Source organism: Bubalus kerabau, chromosome 2 (genome assembly GCF_029407905.1).
Source record: "Bubalus kerabau isolate K-KA32 ecotype Philippines breed swamp buffalo chromosome 2, PCC_UOA_SB_1v2, whole genome shotgun sequence".
NCBI lineage: Eukaryota > Metazoa > Chordata > Mammalia > Artiodactyla > Bovidae > Bubalus > Bubalus kerabau.
The window spans coordinates 26467232-26480814 of NC_073625.1; the positions used below are offsets into that span (position 1 = coordinate 26467232).

A 13583-nucleotide genomic window follows, 5' to 3' on the forward strand; every position below is an offset into this window, starting at 1 on the left:
TGAACTGGTGATCTTGGCCTCCTTCCCACCCCGGAACCCATGCTGCCTTAACACCAGCCGCACAGCCTGACTGGAAATGCTTGAAAGCTCTGCCTTTACTTGTCCTGTCTAGAATGCTGCTCTAGCTGCTTACCCACCCTCTTCGTGTGGGCCCTGCCCCCTCCTTTTCAGCCTTTAAAACAAATTCAGGCTTATTTCTTCCAAAAAGCCATCTTTGAATAACTTCCTGTGTTTCCCCAAAGAGCCTTCATTTCTCATCCTAAAGCTTTACTGTGTGCTTTTTAAAGCACAGGAGCCCTGTGCTTATTTATTCTTGTCTCATCTACACCCACATCCAATGCCTGCTTCACAATAGACCGTGCCTAAATGTCAGTTAAAATATTAAGATTCCAAAGCCTGGTGTGCGATAATGAAGGGAGTGGAACAGAGTGTGACTTGACTAGGTTGGGTTGCGATAGAAAAACAGAAGTAGACATGTTGGATGGGTAAGGAATAGCAGACCTTTGGATATCAGTTCCTTATTTATTTACCAGCTGTGTCTGCAACTTGGTGTCTCCTACACCGCCTAGTGGTAGGAAAATACAAAAGATGTTTTGACATCTTTTGTCAAAGATAATCTTGACAAAAGGCCCTAATCTTAAGGGCCTTTATCTAAGTAAATAATGTGCAGCGAGAGGCGGTTTAACATATAATTAAGAGTATAGGGCTTCCCTGGTGGCTCAGTGGTAAAGAATCCACCTGCCAATGCAGGAAACACGGGTTCGATCTCTGGTCTGGGAAAATCCCACATCTGCGTGCGGAGCAGCTAAGCTACGTGCCACAATTACTGAGCCTGTGCTCTAGAACCGATGTTTTGCAACAAGAGAAGCCACCGCGATGAGAAGCCCGCAAACTGCAACAAAGAGGAGCCGCCACTCGCTACAACTAGAGAAAACTTGTGTGCAGCAAGGAAGACCCAGCACAGACCGCACCCCGCCCCCCCCCCCGCCCCGCCCCGAAAAAAAATGAGTGTGGCTGCTTGAGACAGACTGCTGTGGTAGACAAACCTTGCTGTCTTTTTGAGTTTGATGACTTTGTAAAGTTATGTGTGTGTGTGTGAAAGTCAGTCGGGTCCGACTCTATGTGACCCCATGGACTGTAGCCCTTCAGGCTCCTCTGTCCTTGGAATACTGTCCAGGCAAGAATACTGGAGTGGGTTGCCATGCCCTTCTCCAGGGTATCTTCCCTACCCAGGGATCAAACCCAGGTCTCCCTCATTTGTAAGTTATGTAACCTCCATGTAACTGTGTTTCTCCAGCTGTAAAATGGGATATCTCCTACGGTAATGATGAATATTGAGAGTTAATATAGGAAAAGACTTTTAAAATTTCTGATAAGTTGTGCATCATAAATGTTAGCTATTATTATTAGCTATCAAAGTGCCCTGAGAAAGATATAAGTGAAATGTTGTAGCAAGCTATTATCTCTTGTCTTCCAGGTCTGAGGTGATATTTCATTGTGGTTTGATTTGCATTTCCCTAATAATTAGTGACATTGAGTGTCTTTTCATGTACCTGTTGACCTTTGGAAAGATATCTATTCAGTTCCTTTGACCATTTAAAATAGCTTTTTCTATTGAATTTCTTATATATTTTGGATATTAATCCCTTATCAGATGTATGATTTGCAAATATTTTCTCCATTTCTGTAGACTGCCTTTTTATTTTTGATTGTTTCTTTGGACTTCCCTGGTGGCTCAGATGGTAAAGCGTCTGCCTACAATATGGGTAGACCCAGGTTCGATCCTTGGGTCTGGAAGATCCCCTGGAGAAGGAAATGGCAACCCACTCCAGTATTCTTGTCTGGAAAAATCCCATGGACGGAGAAGCCTGGTTGGCTACTGTCCATGGGGTCGCAAAGAGTCGGACACGACTGAGCGAGTTCACTATCTATCACTATCTTTTCTGTGACCAACTTTTTAAAAGGTTTGTTGTAGTCTCAGCCATCAGCACCACCTTGTGGACAAATAAGAAAATGGCTACATTTTGCTCAAGTAGCATCAGTTCAGTTCGGTTCAGTAACTCAATCGTGTCCGACTCTTTGCGACCCCATGGACTGCAGCACACCAGGCTTCCTTGTCCATCACCAACTCCCGGAGCTTACTCAAACTCATATCCATCCAATCGGTGATGCCATCCAACCATGTCATCCTTTGTCAGGCAGCATCAGGTTATGTTAAAAAAATATCCAGTCTGAGCTATTAGGAAAGCTTAGTCCCAACCGACAGCACCACCTTGTGGACAAGTAAGAAAACGGCTGCATTTTGCTCAAGTAGCTTCTGGTTGTCTTAAAAGTACCCATACCCAAATGAACTTACTTGCAAAACAGAAAGACATTCACAGACTTAGACAAGGAACTTACAGTTGCGGGAGGAAAGGGATAGTTAGGGAGTTTGTGATGGACATGTACACACCGCTGTATTTAAAATGGATAACCAGCAAGGACCTACTGTATAGCACATGGAACTCTGCTCAATGTTACGTGGAGGCCTGGATGGGAGGGGAGTTTGGGGGAGAACGGGTGTGTGTATGTGTATGGCTGAGTCCCTTCACTGTTCACCTGGAACTGTCACAACACTCTTTGTTGATTGACTATCAGATCAGTCGCTCAGTCGTGTCCAACTCCTTGCGACCCCATGAGTCGCCGCACGCCAGGCCTCCCTGTCCATCACCAACTTCCGGAGTTCACTGAGACTCACATCCATCGAGTCAGTGATGCCATCCAGCCATCTCATCCTCTGTCGTCCCCTTCTCCTCCTGCCCCCAATCCCTCCCAGCATCAGAGTCTTTTCCAATGAGTCAACTCTTCACATGAGGTGGCCAAAGTACTGGAGTTTCAGCTTTAGCATCATTCCTTCCAAAGAAATCCCAGGGCTGATCTCCTATAGGATGGACTGGTTGGATCTCCTTGCAGTCCAAGGGACTCTCAAGGGTCTTCTCCAACTCCACAGTTCAAAAGCATCAGTTCTTTGGCACTCAGCCTTCTTCACAGTCCAACTCTCACATCCATACATGACCACTGGAAAAACCATAGCCTTGACTAGACGAACCTTTGTTGGCAAAGTAATGTCTCTGCTTTTGAATATGCTATCTAGGTTGGTCATAACTTTCCTTTCAAGGAGTAAGCGTCTTTTAATTTCATGGCTTCAATCACCATCTGCAGTGATTTTGGAGCCCCCCAAAATAAAGTCTGACACTGTCTCCACTGTTTCCCCATCTATTTCCCATGAAGTGATGGGACCAGATGCCATGATCTTGTTTTCTGAATGTTGAGCTTTAAGCCACTTTTTCACTCTCCTCTTTCACTTTCATCAAGAGGCTTTTTAGTTCCTCTTCAGTTTCTGCCATAAGGGTGGTGTCATCTGCATATCTGAGGTTATTGATGTTTCTCCCGGAAATCTTGATTCCAGCTTGTGCTTCTTCCAGCCCAGCGTTTCTCATGATGTACTCTGCATTGAAGTTAAATAAGCAGGGTGACAATATACAGCCTTGACATACTCCCTTTCCTATTTGGAACCAGTCTGTTGTTCCATGTCCAGTTCTAACTGTTGCTTCCTGACCTGCATACAAATTTCTTAAGAGGCAGGTCAGGTGGTCTGGTATTCCCATCTCTTTCAGAATTTTCCACAGTTTCTTGTGATCCACACAGTCAAAGGCTTTGGGATAGTCAATAAAGCAGAAATAGATGTTTTTCTGGAACTCTCTTGCTTTTTTGATGATCCAGTGGATGTTGGCAATTTGATCTCTGGTTCCTCTGCCTTTTCTAAATCCAACTTGAACATCTGGAAGTTCATGTTTCCCGTACTGTTGAAGCCTGGCTCGGAGAATTTTGAGCATTACTTTACTAGCATGTGAGATGAGTGCAATTGTGTGGTAGTTTGAGCATTCTTTGGCATTGCCTTTCTTTAGGATTGGAATGAAAACTGACCTTTTCCAGGCCTGTGGCCACTGCTGACTTTTCCAAATTTGCTGGCATATTGACTGCAGCACTTTCACAGCATCATCTTTCAGGATTTGAAATAGCTCCACTGGAATTCCATCACTTCCACTAGCTGTTCGTAGTGATGCTTTCTAAGGCCCACTTGACTTCACATTCCAGGATGTCTGGCTTTAGGTGAGAGATCACACCATCGTGATTATCTAGGTTGTGAAGCTCTTTTTTGTACAGTTCTTCTGTGTATTCTTGCCACTTCTTCTTAATATCTCTGCTTCTGTTAGGTCCATACCATTTCTGTCTTTTATCGAGCCCAGCTTTGCATGAAATGTTCCCTTGGTATCTCTAATTTTCTTGAAGAGATCTCTAGTCTTTCCCATTCTGTTGTTTTCCACTATTTCTTTGCATTGATTGTTGAGAAAGGCTTTCTTATCTCTCCTTGCCATTCTTTGGAACTCTGCATTCAGATGCTTGTATCTTTCCTTTTCTCCTTTGCTTTTCGCTTCTCTTCCTTTCACAGCTATTTGTAAGCCCTCCTCAGACAGCCATTTTGCTTTTTTGCATTTCTTTTCCATGGGGATGGTCTTGATCCCCGTCTCCTGTGGAATGTCATGAATCTCCGTCCATAGTTCATCAGGCACTCTAACAGATCTAGTCCCTTAAATCTATTTCTCACTTCTACTGTATAATCATAAGGGATTTGATTTAGGTCATACCTGAATGGTCTAGTGGTTTTCCCTACTTTCTTCAATTTCAGTCTGAATTTGGCAATAAGGAGTTCGTGATCTGAGCCACAGTCAGCTCCCAGTCTTGTTTTTGCTGACTGTATAAAGCTTCTCCATCTTTGGCTGCAAAGAATATAATCAATCTGATTTCGGTGTTGACCATCTGGTGATGTCCATGTTTAGAGTCTTCTCTTGTGTTGTTGGAAGAGGGTGTTTGCTATGACCAGTGCATTTTCTTGGCAAAACTCTATTAGCCTTTGCCCTGCTTCATTCTGTACCCCAAGGCCAACTTTGCCTGTTATTCCAGGTGTTTCTTGACTTCCTACTTTTGCATTCCAGTCCCCTATAATGAAAAGGACATTTTTTTTTGATCAACTATACCCCAATGCAAAATAAAAAGTGTAAAAAAATGATAATAGATGTGAAAGCTCTTTGATATCTGCTAAATTTGGAGAAGGAAATGGCAACCCACTCCAGTGTTCTTGCCTGGAAAATCCCTGGGACAGAGAAGCCTGGTGGGCTGCTGTCCATGGGGTCGCACAGAGTCAGACACGACTGAAGCAACTTAGCATGCATGCATGCATTGGAGAAGGAAATGGCAACCCACTCCAGTATTCTTGCCTGGAAAATCCCATGGACAGAGAAGCCTGGTGGGCTGCTGTCCACGGGGTCGCACAGAGTCAGACACGACTGAAGCAACTTAGCATGCATGCATGCATTGGAGAAGGAAATGGCAACCCACTCCAGTGTTCTTGCCTGGAGAATCCCAGGGATGGAGGAGCCTGGTGGGCTGTTCTCTATGGGGTCCCACAGGGTCGGACACGACTGAAGCGACTTAGCAGCAGCAGCAGCAGCAAATTCAGTAGAAGCCTAAAAGATTATTACTAAAAAGGCAGGCATGTGTTGGGCGAATGTGTAATAAAGTTAAGTGTTGCTTAAAAAAAGTACCCATAACCAAATTCGGAATTTAGAAAGCATCCTTGAAGCTGTATTTAGAGGATGTGTTTCCCCTAATACACTTTGAGATCATTTATAAATATCAGCAATACTATGCTGTCCTTTAAATACAAATATAACACTCTTCATGTAGAAAGCGCTACAGAAACTGAAAAGAACTGGTGTTTTTTTCCTTAACATCATCTGATGCTCCTTGAGCAAAATGCAGCCATTTCTTGTATGTCCACAAGATGGTGCTGTTTCCCTACGAATAACACAAGGCAGCCGATCCCAGAAACACAGGGGCCTCAAAATATCACGGTAGGTCCTTTTCGATAATTATTAGGTTTTTCAGGGTGCAATTAGGTTTGTCCCATAGAAGAAACGTGTAGTTTTTCTTATAGAAGCATAATTTATGATTTAGTACAAAATTTGGCATTGTCAGAGTGAAGATTTCTCTTTTTCCCTTATAATTTCATTTATAATAATTATATTTTTAGTGATACTAACGGCTTCATAAAAACATCATTATATTATACACCCAATGACTGTGAAATCATTTGCCTTGAAGCACAGTGAAATCATCAATCAGCAAACTGGGTCTGAAACGGGCCATTTTAAGAAAGCTATTTACGCTCTAATTTGCAAATTGGGTTTTTTTTTTTTTTTTTGAAATTAAAACATTTTAAAAATGTACCAACTACGATTGCTTAACAAAAGTAATGGTTCTTTTTATGGTAAGGAAATAAATTGAACCTCTGTGCTGGAAAGTGCAGAAAACAAATCAGCTTTCTTTATAAATAGATTTTACTGCTGGCTTAGAAATTACCTTCTGTGCTTTTCAGATGATGGAAAAATGAAATCAGCTTCTGTTTGCACTGTGCAGAGAGCATATTTGCTGTGTTCCTTTCAAGAGGATTACGGAATGTTGGGAGGTCAGGATTCTCAAAACCAGAGTTCTAGGAAGTGGCAAAATGTGGAAAGGAAAATAAAGCAAGCCTGGTTGTTTTGTATATACACTTAGTATATATGCTGATGGATTGGAGGGAAACCCTGGATGGGGAGCCAGCACATCATCTTGTTCTCACTTGGATGGACTTGATGTGATCCGGTATTCACTGAAGGCCAAGGCTGACCGGGCGTCAGGTTGGCTGGCATTGGAACCGGGAGAGAAGCCTCTGGCCAGAGGTTGTGGCCACGTGTTCAGAGTCTGGTGCTCAAAGCGAACTCAGTTCAGTCCCTCATTTGTGTCCGACTCTTCGCGACCCTGTGGACTGCAGCACACCAGGCCTCCCTGTTCATCACCAACTCCCGGAGTTTACTCAAACTCATGCCCATTGAGTCGATGATGCCATCCAACCATATCATCCTCTGTCGTCCCCTTCTCGTCCTGCCTTCAATCTTTCCCAGCATCAGGGTCTTTTCCAAAGAGTTGGTTCTTCTCATCAAGTGGTCAAAGTACTGGAGTTTCAGCTTCAGCATCAGCCCTTCCATTTTTCAGGACTGATTTCCTTTAGAATGGACTGGTTGGATCTCCTTGCAGTCCAAGGGACTCTCAAGAGTCTTTGAGTCTTCTCCAACACCACAGTTCAAAAGCATTAATTCTGTGCTCAGCTTTCTTTATGCTCCAACTCTCACATCCATACACGACTACTGGAAAAACCTCAAAAAAAAAAAAAAAAAAAAAAGCTCAAATCTAAGCAGGGCGTTAATGCCAAATCTGACCCCAGCATCTAGGTGTCTCAGTTGCAGCTGAGACTCCAGTCTGATCGGAGGATTGAGTCACCTTGGAGATTCAACAGAACCCACAGAAGTGTGCTCCTCAGATGCTGGCTGGCGAGCAGCACGGGGTTGCTTCGTTCCACTTGGTAGATGCTGTTTGCTAGGCTAAGTTTGATAGAGACATCCTTCAGGAGCAGGGACGTGTTCTTCAGATGAGGGTAGAGGTTTGGCTCCTTGGAGCGGTAGCCCTAGAGCTCATAGTTCAAAGGAGGAGGGAGGAGACAGCATCTCCTGATGATAGATGATTGCATTTAAACTGGATTAAAAATTTTTTACCTATTTATTATTTATTTTTGGCTGCACTGGGTCTTCGTTGCTGCACGAGCTTTTTCCAGTCGCAGTGAGTGGGGCTGCTCTCTGCTTGTGACTTCTCATTGCGGTGGCTTCTCCTGTTGCGAAGCTCGGGCTCCAGGGCCCACGGGCTTCCGTAGTTGGTGGTGTGTGGACTTAGTTGCTGTGTGCCATGTGGAATCTTCCCGAACCAGGGATTGTGCCCGTGTACCCCACATTGGCAGGTGGGTTCCTATCCACTATGCCACCAGGGAAGCCCTAAACTGGATTTTTTTTTTTTAAAGAGAATTTTTATGTCTTAGTCTGGTTGGGCTGCTATAACATATTATCATAAACATGAAACTGCTTATTTCTCTCGGTTGTAGGATCTGGGAAGTCCAAGATGAAGGAAAATTCCTCGTCTGGTCAGGACCTGCTTTCTGATCTGCAGATGGCTCCTGTCCTCACATGGTAAGAGAGCTCGCTTTCTGTTCTAACATGAACATGAATCCCCTTATGAGTTCCTCACCGTCATGACTTCAGCTAAACTAAATCACCTCCCCAAAGCAAAAGCTTGTAATGCCATCCCATTGTAGGTAAGAGCTTTAACATATGGATTTTGAGAAATCACAAACATGTAGACCACAGCACATCATCTGATAAGATCTAGTCCCTAAAAATGATGTAAAATTATGACTTGATTCTTGTCCAAACTGTCTGTCTGGATTTCTTAAAAACAAAGCATACTTGACTATTTCCTTGAAAGATTTCTTCATCCATGCCCCATTGTAGTTACAGAATTTTTACAGAATTACATCCAGGAGAATTCTAATAACTTAATCTATCATAGAGGTGAAGTGAAGTGAAGTGAAGTCGCTCAGTCATGTCCGACTCTTTGCGACCCCATGGACTGTAACCCACCAGGCTCCTCCGTCCATGGGATTCTCCAGGCAAGAATACTGGAGTGGGTTGCCATTTCCTTCTCCAGGGGATCTTCCTGACCCAGGGATCGAACCTGGGTCTCCCACATTACAGGCAGATGCTTTAACCTCTGAGCCACCAGGGGTAAAGCATGTGCTTTGAAATCATACAGTAGAATTTGTGAACAAATCCACACAAAACCCTCCTCTTGGTTCCTTTTACTGGTCCAGTTTTGCTGAGGAACTAACTTTGAGAGACTTGCCCAAGATCACACAATTCGTAAGTGGTAGAGCTGAAGTTTGTATACTCAGTCTGTCTGAGTCCAGGACCTATTAACCATTGTCCAACACTGCTTTTTTAAGACCTGGAGAATGCCACCATTCTTCCTTTTGAAATCTCACTTCCTTCTGGGTAGCAACTTAATAAGTCTGTGAAGAGGGCACCATAATACAGACAAAAAAAGTTCTTTGAAATCTAATGTTTGTGGTGAGGAACAGTCCTGTGGCATCGCCAGTGGATAAGCATCTTTTGAAGGCTTTCTGTGCACCGGTTCAGTAAGAAGTAGAGATGTTACTGTTGGCCTGTGCAGGACAGAAGGCCCACAACTTGTACCCTTCCCTTCCCTTTTACTTCATCTCCAAAGGACTTTTTACAGTTGGTCAAGTTTAAGGATCTTTTATGAGCCCTTGGGGAGAGGTAGAACTTTCCTAGATCTCGGTAAAGGTTTTTTTTTTTTAATATTTATTTTATTTGGCTGCACTGGGTCTTAGTTGTGGCATGTGGGATCTAGTTCCTTGATCAGGGATTGAACCCGTGCCCCCTGCACTGCGAGTGCAGATTCTTAGCCATTGAGCCACCAAGGAAGTCCCTCTAGAGACTAGGTAAAGATTTATGGGCAAGCAGAGGAGTTAATGTAGCTTGCGACTACTCCTTTTGGGAAAATGTCTAATCATTTCTTTCTTTGAATCCCCTTCGTTCCCTCAAATGCTGGATAAAATGCATCTGCTTTCTAATCCTTGTCAATAGAGGATATCCGCTCTCTTTCACTGAACACAGAACCAGAAACAAATAAGAAAGAATACAGTGAAACCTAGGCAGGCTTCCCAGGCTTCCTCAAGTCCACTCTGTCTGGTGGCTGTCCTCATCCTCCTCGTGACAGCTGTTCCATCCCTTTCTCATAAGAGAGTATCCAGATCTAAGACTTGGGTCTGACCTTTGGGAGAAGTAGTCAGGAGTGGTCACTGGCTTGCTTTGGCATCCGACCAAGGGCTTCCCTGGTGGCTCAGATGGTAAAGAATCCGCCTGCAATGCAGGAGATCTGGTTTTGATCCCTGGGTTGGGAAGATCCCCTTCAGAAGGGAATGGCAACCCACCCAGTATTCTTGCCTGGAGAATCCCATAGACAGAGGAGTCTGGCGTCCATGGGGTTGCAAAGAGTTGGACATGAATGAGCAGCTAACACACACACACACACACACACACACTAGAGTCCTTCCAGCATTCAACTCCGCTCAGTGACGTCTCTGTGTGTTTGGGGAAAATCTCCAGGTAGTAATAAACTGTTATTTTCCTGTGCTTTGTTTTCTGTGCATATATATCTTTCTTAGGGACATTGTCTGGAGATTGGTTCCTTGGCCAAATACCATCTTAATCACTGCCATTATGACGAATTGTTTGCCCTTGTGGAACTGAAATCTAAATGGAGATTGAGTGAACAAGTAGAGTGAGCCAATTATGTTACAATGTCAATCTTTTTGTGTCTTCTTAGGGATATTGATTGTTTCCCCCCTTGCTCACCAAGTTTTAGGCTTGGTGTTAAAAGGGATATTTTGATCTGCCACAAACTTCCTGATTAGTTAGCAATAAACTTAACTGCCTCGCATAGACTGCTGGGAACTATCTCTTGTCTCAATCAGAAATTCCACTATTTGGAGATGTGTGTGAACTGGGAAGGTTGTAAATATTTATTGATTACCTGCTGTATGCTTAACCCTATGTTAAGCACTGGACCTATTAAATAATTTTGAATATCTTCATATTCAGCCCTCACGACAATACTCTGCTTTTCTTTTTCTCCCCCTAGTTGTGATAAGTGGGGGCTGCTTTTCGTTGTGGTGCACAGGCTTCTCATTGAGCTGGGTTCTCTTGTTGTGGAGCATGGGCTCCAGGGCGTATGGGCTCAGTACTTGCAGCTCCCGGGCTCTAGAGCACAGGCTCAATAGTGGCACATGGGCGTGGTTGCTCTTTGGCACCTGGGATCTCCTAGATCTGGGGTTGAACCCGTGTCTCCTGCATCAGCAGGTGGATTCATTACCACTGAACTTTATTTTTCTGGGCTCCAAAATCACTGCAGATGGTGACTGCAGCCATGAAATTAAAAGACGCTTACTCCTTGGAAGGAAAGTTATGACCAACCTAGACAGCATATTAAAAGCAGAGACATTACTTTGCCAACAGAGGACTGTCTAGTCAAGGCTATGGTTTTTCTAGTGGTCGTGTATGGATGTGAGAGTTGGACTGTAAAGAAAGCTGAGCGCTGAAGAATTGATGCTTTTGAACTGTGGTGTTGGAGAAGACTCTTGAGAGTCCCTTGGACTGCAAGGAGATCCAACCAGTCCATTCTAAAGGAAATCAGTCCTGGGTGTTCATTGGAAGGACTGATGTTGAAGCTGAAACTCCAATACTTTGGCCACCTGATGCGAAGAGTTGACTCATTTGAAAAGACCCTGATGCTGGGAAAGATTGAGGGCAGGAGGAGAAGGGGACGACAGAGGATGAGATGGTTGGATGGCATCAACGAGTCAATGGACATGAGTTTGGATAAACTCCAGGAGTTGGTGATGGACAGGGAGGCCTGGCGTGCTGCAGTCCATGGGGTTGCAAAGAGTTGGACACGACTGAGTGACTGAACTGAACTGAATTGAACTGAGCCACCAGGGAAGCCCCAGCTGCTTGGTTTTGGCAGACACAAGACAAATCTGGTGTCAGGGGGCCTGAGCAGGCCACAAGGAAGCCGGCTGGGTCCAGGGAAGGGTGGCGCTGGTTGTCTAGGGAACTGGCCACCTTTGGGCTGGCAGCACATCAGAAAACCCCACTCCACTTCCCTCAGATGCTGCCCAGGTCTGCTGGAGCTAAGAGAGCTCTGAGAACGACCACTCCACAGCCTGAGTGTGGGTCCTGGGCTGCCTTCCCTCATCAATATCTTGGCCGATGGCTATGCATGTGGGGGCTATTTGCCTGGCTTTCTCAACCCGTGCCAGAAAACGTGCTTTTGAAGTGGTTTGGAAAGCTCCAAAGGAGACGTGCTTCAGGTATTGGCATTACTGCCAAAGACAAAAAGATTCTGCTTTTCATCAGCTGCTTGCTCCAGTGGTTTGTGTGTCTCCGACACCTACTGCTGATGGCCCTGTCGGGCGGATCGTGCAGTGGAGGGTGAACGGCAGCCCAGGGTCTTCCTCCCCATTCCAGGCTGGGTGGCGAGCAGCCTTACGATGCCGGGATGCTCCAACTCAGGTAGGCTGGAGATCAGTGGCCACTCTTAGGGCACGAGGTTGGACACTCTTTATAGTTTCCCCAGATGTGGAAATTGGCAGGGCTTGAGAAAGAATCACTGGCAGGAAGTTCATTTTCTTTTCCTGCTACCTTCCCCAGCCATAAAACTAAAAGCTTTTTACCTAAATCATGTTTGGGATCTCCTGGGATTGGAGAGCAGTTCCTCCGGAGTTTTTCCCAGTCAGAGTTCAGTCCTAGTGATCTGAGAGTTCGAATAGTCTATTTGAATTTGAAAAAAGCTGTTCTCATTGATGCTTCTCATAGTCTCTCCCTCCCCCAGAAGGCTTCTGATTTTGTGTCTTTAGGTTTTCCCCACTCCCCCTACCAAATCTCAGATTCCTGAAAGTGAAAGCCTTTCATTTTGAATTTCATCATCTCTCACTTAATTAGAATTTTATTCACCTGTTGTGGCGGGTTTAATTTCATCCCTTCAAAATAAGCTTCCCCTGAGTTTTCGCCAACTATTTGACCCAGAGCTATTTAATTCTTAGGGCTTCCCTGGTGGCTCAATGGTACAGAGTCTGCCAGGAGACTCAGGTTCGATCCCTGGTTCAGAAAGATCCCCTGGAGGAGGAAATGGCAACCCACTCCAGTATTCTTTCCTGAGAAATCCCATGGACAGAGGAGACTGGTGGGATACAGTCCATGGGGTTGCAAAGAGTCAGACATGACTTAACAATGAAACAGTAACCTTTTAAAAGGCCTTATCTCCAAATAGTCACATTGTGAGGTCTTGGTGATAGGACTTCAACACGTACATTTCGGATGAACACAGTTGAGACATAACAGTCATCAATCGCCTTCTTATTTTTCAGTCCAGTGGGATCTGAGGAATTTTCAGTATTAAACCTCTTCCTCTTTTCTTGGGTGGGTGTGCTCCTTTGATTCTACACTTGGGTTATTTTTTTCCCCTTTCTTTGGCTCAGATCCCCCGCTCCCTGTGCACCCTGCCCCCACCCCCCCCATCTTTCCTTACCTCCAAACTCTAAGTGCTAGAATTCCTTGGGACTTCGTTCTGGGTCCTCTTCTCTTCTCACTTGATAAAAACTTTAAGATTTTAATAATACCTATGCCTTAAATATCATTTTAACACAGATGTAAGTCTGTACTACAGACCTTTCTTGCTAAGTGCCAGAACACCATGTCCAATTGTTTTTTTTTTTTTTTAAAGTTTCCACTTGGATTTTCACAGTCATACCTAAAATCAGAACTCAGAAAACTTGAGATCTATCCCCCAAAGTTATGCCTCTTCCTAAATCTATTCCTCCCTGTTAGTTTGCTTCTTATCCAGCCTTCTTGTTCTTCATAGAAACAACATCACTCATTATCAGAGAAATGCAAATCAAAACCACTGTGAGGTACCATTTCACACCAGTCAGAATGGCTGCGATCCAAAAGTCTACAAGCAATAAATGCTGGAGAGGG

At 44.4% G+C, this 13583-nt stretch overlaps 1 long non-coding RNA gene across 1 annotated transcript in view; it reads left to right on the forward strand.

The window, feature by feature from the left end:
• Window positions 1-12000: 12000 nt before the first annotated feature.
• The window catches only part of LOC129644637 (uncharacterized), a 28549-nt gene continuing 26966 nt past the window's right edge, over window positions 12001-13583 (forward strand). Inside the window, exon 1 of the long non-coding RNA XR_008710901.1 lies at window positions 12001-12119. This is a non-coding gene — a long non-coding RNA (uncharacterized LOC129644637). The remainder of the gene's footprint in view (window positions 12120-13583) is intronic.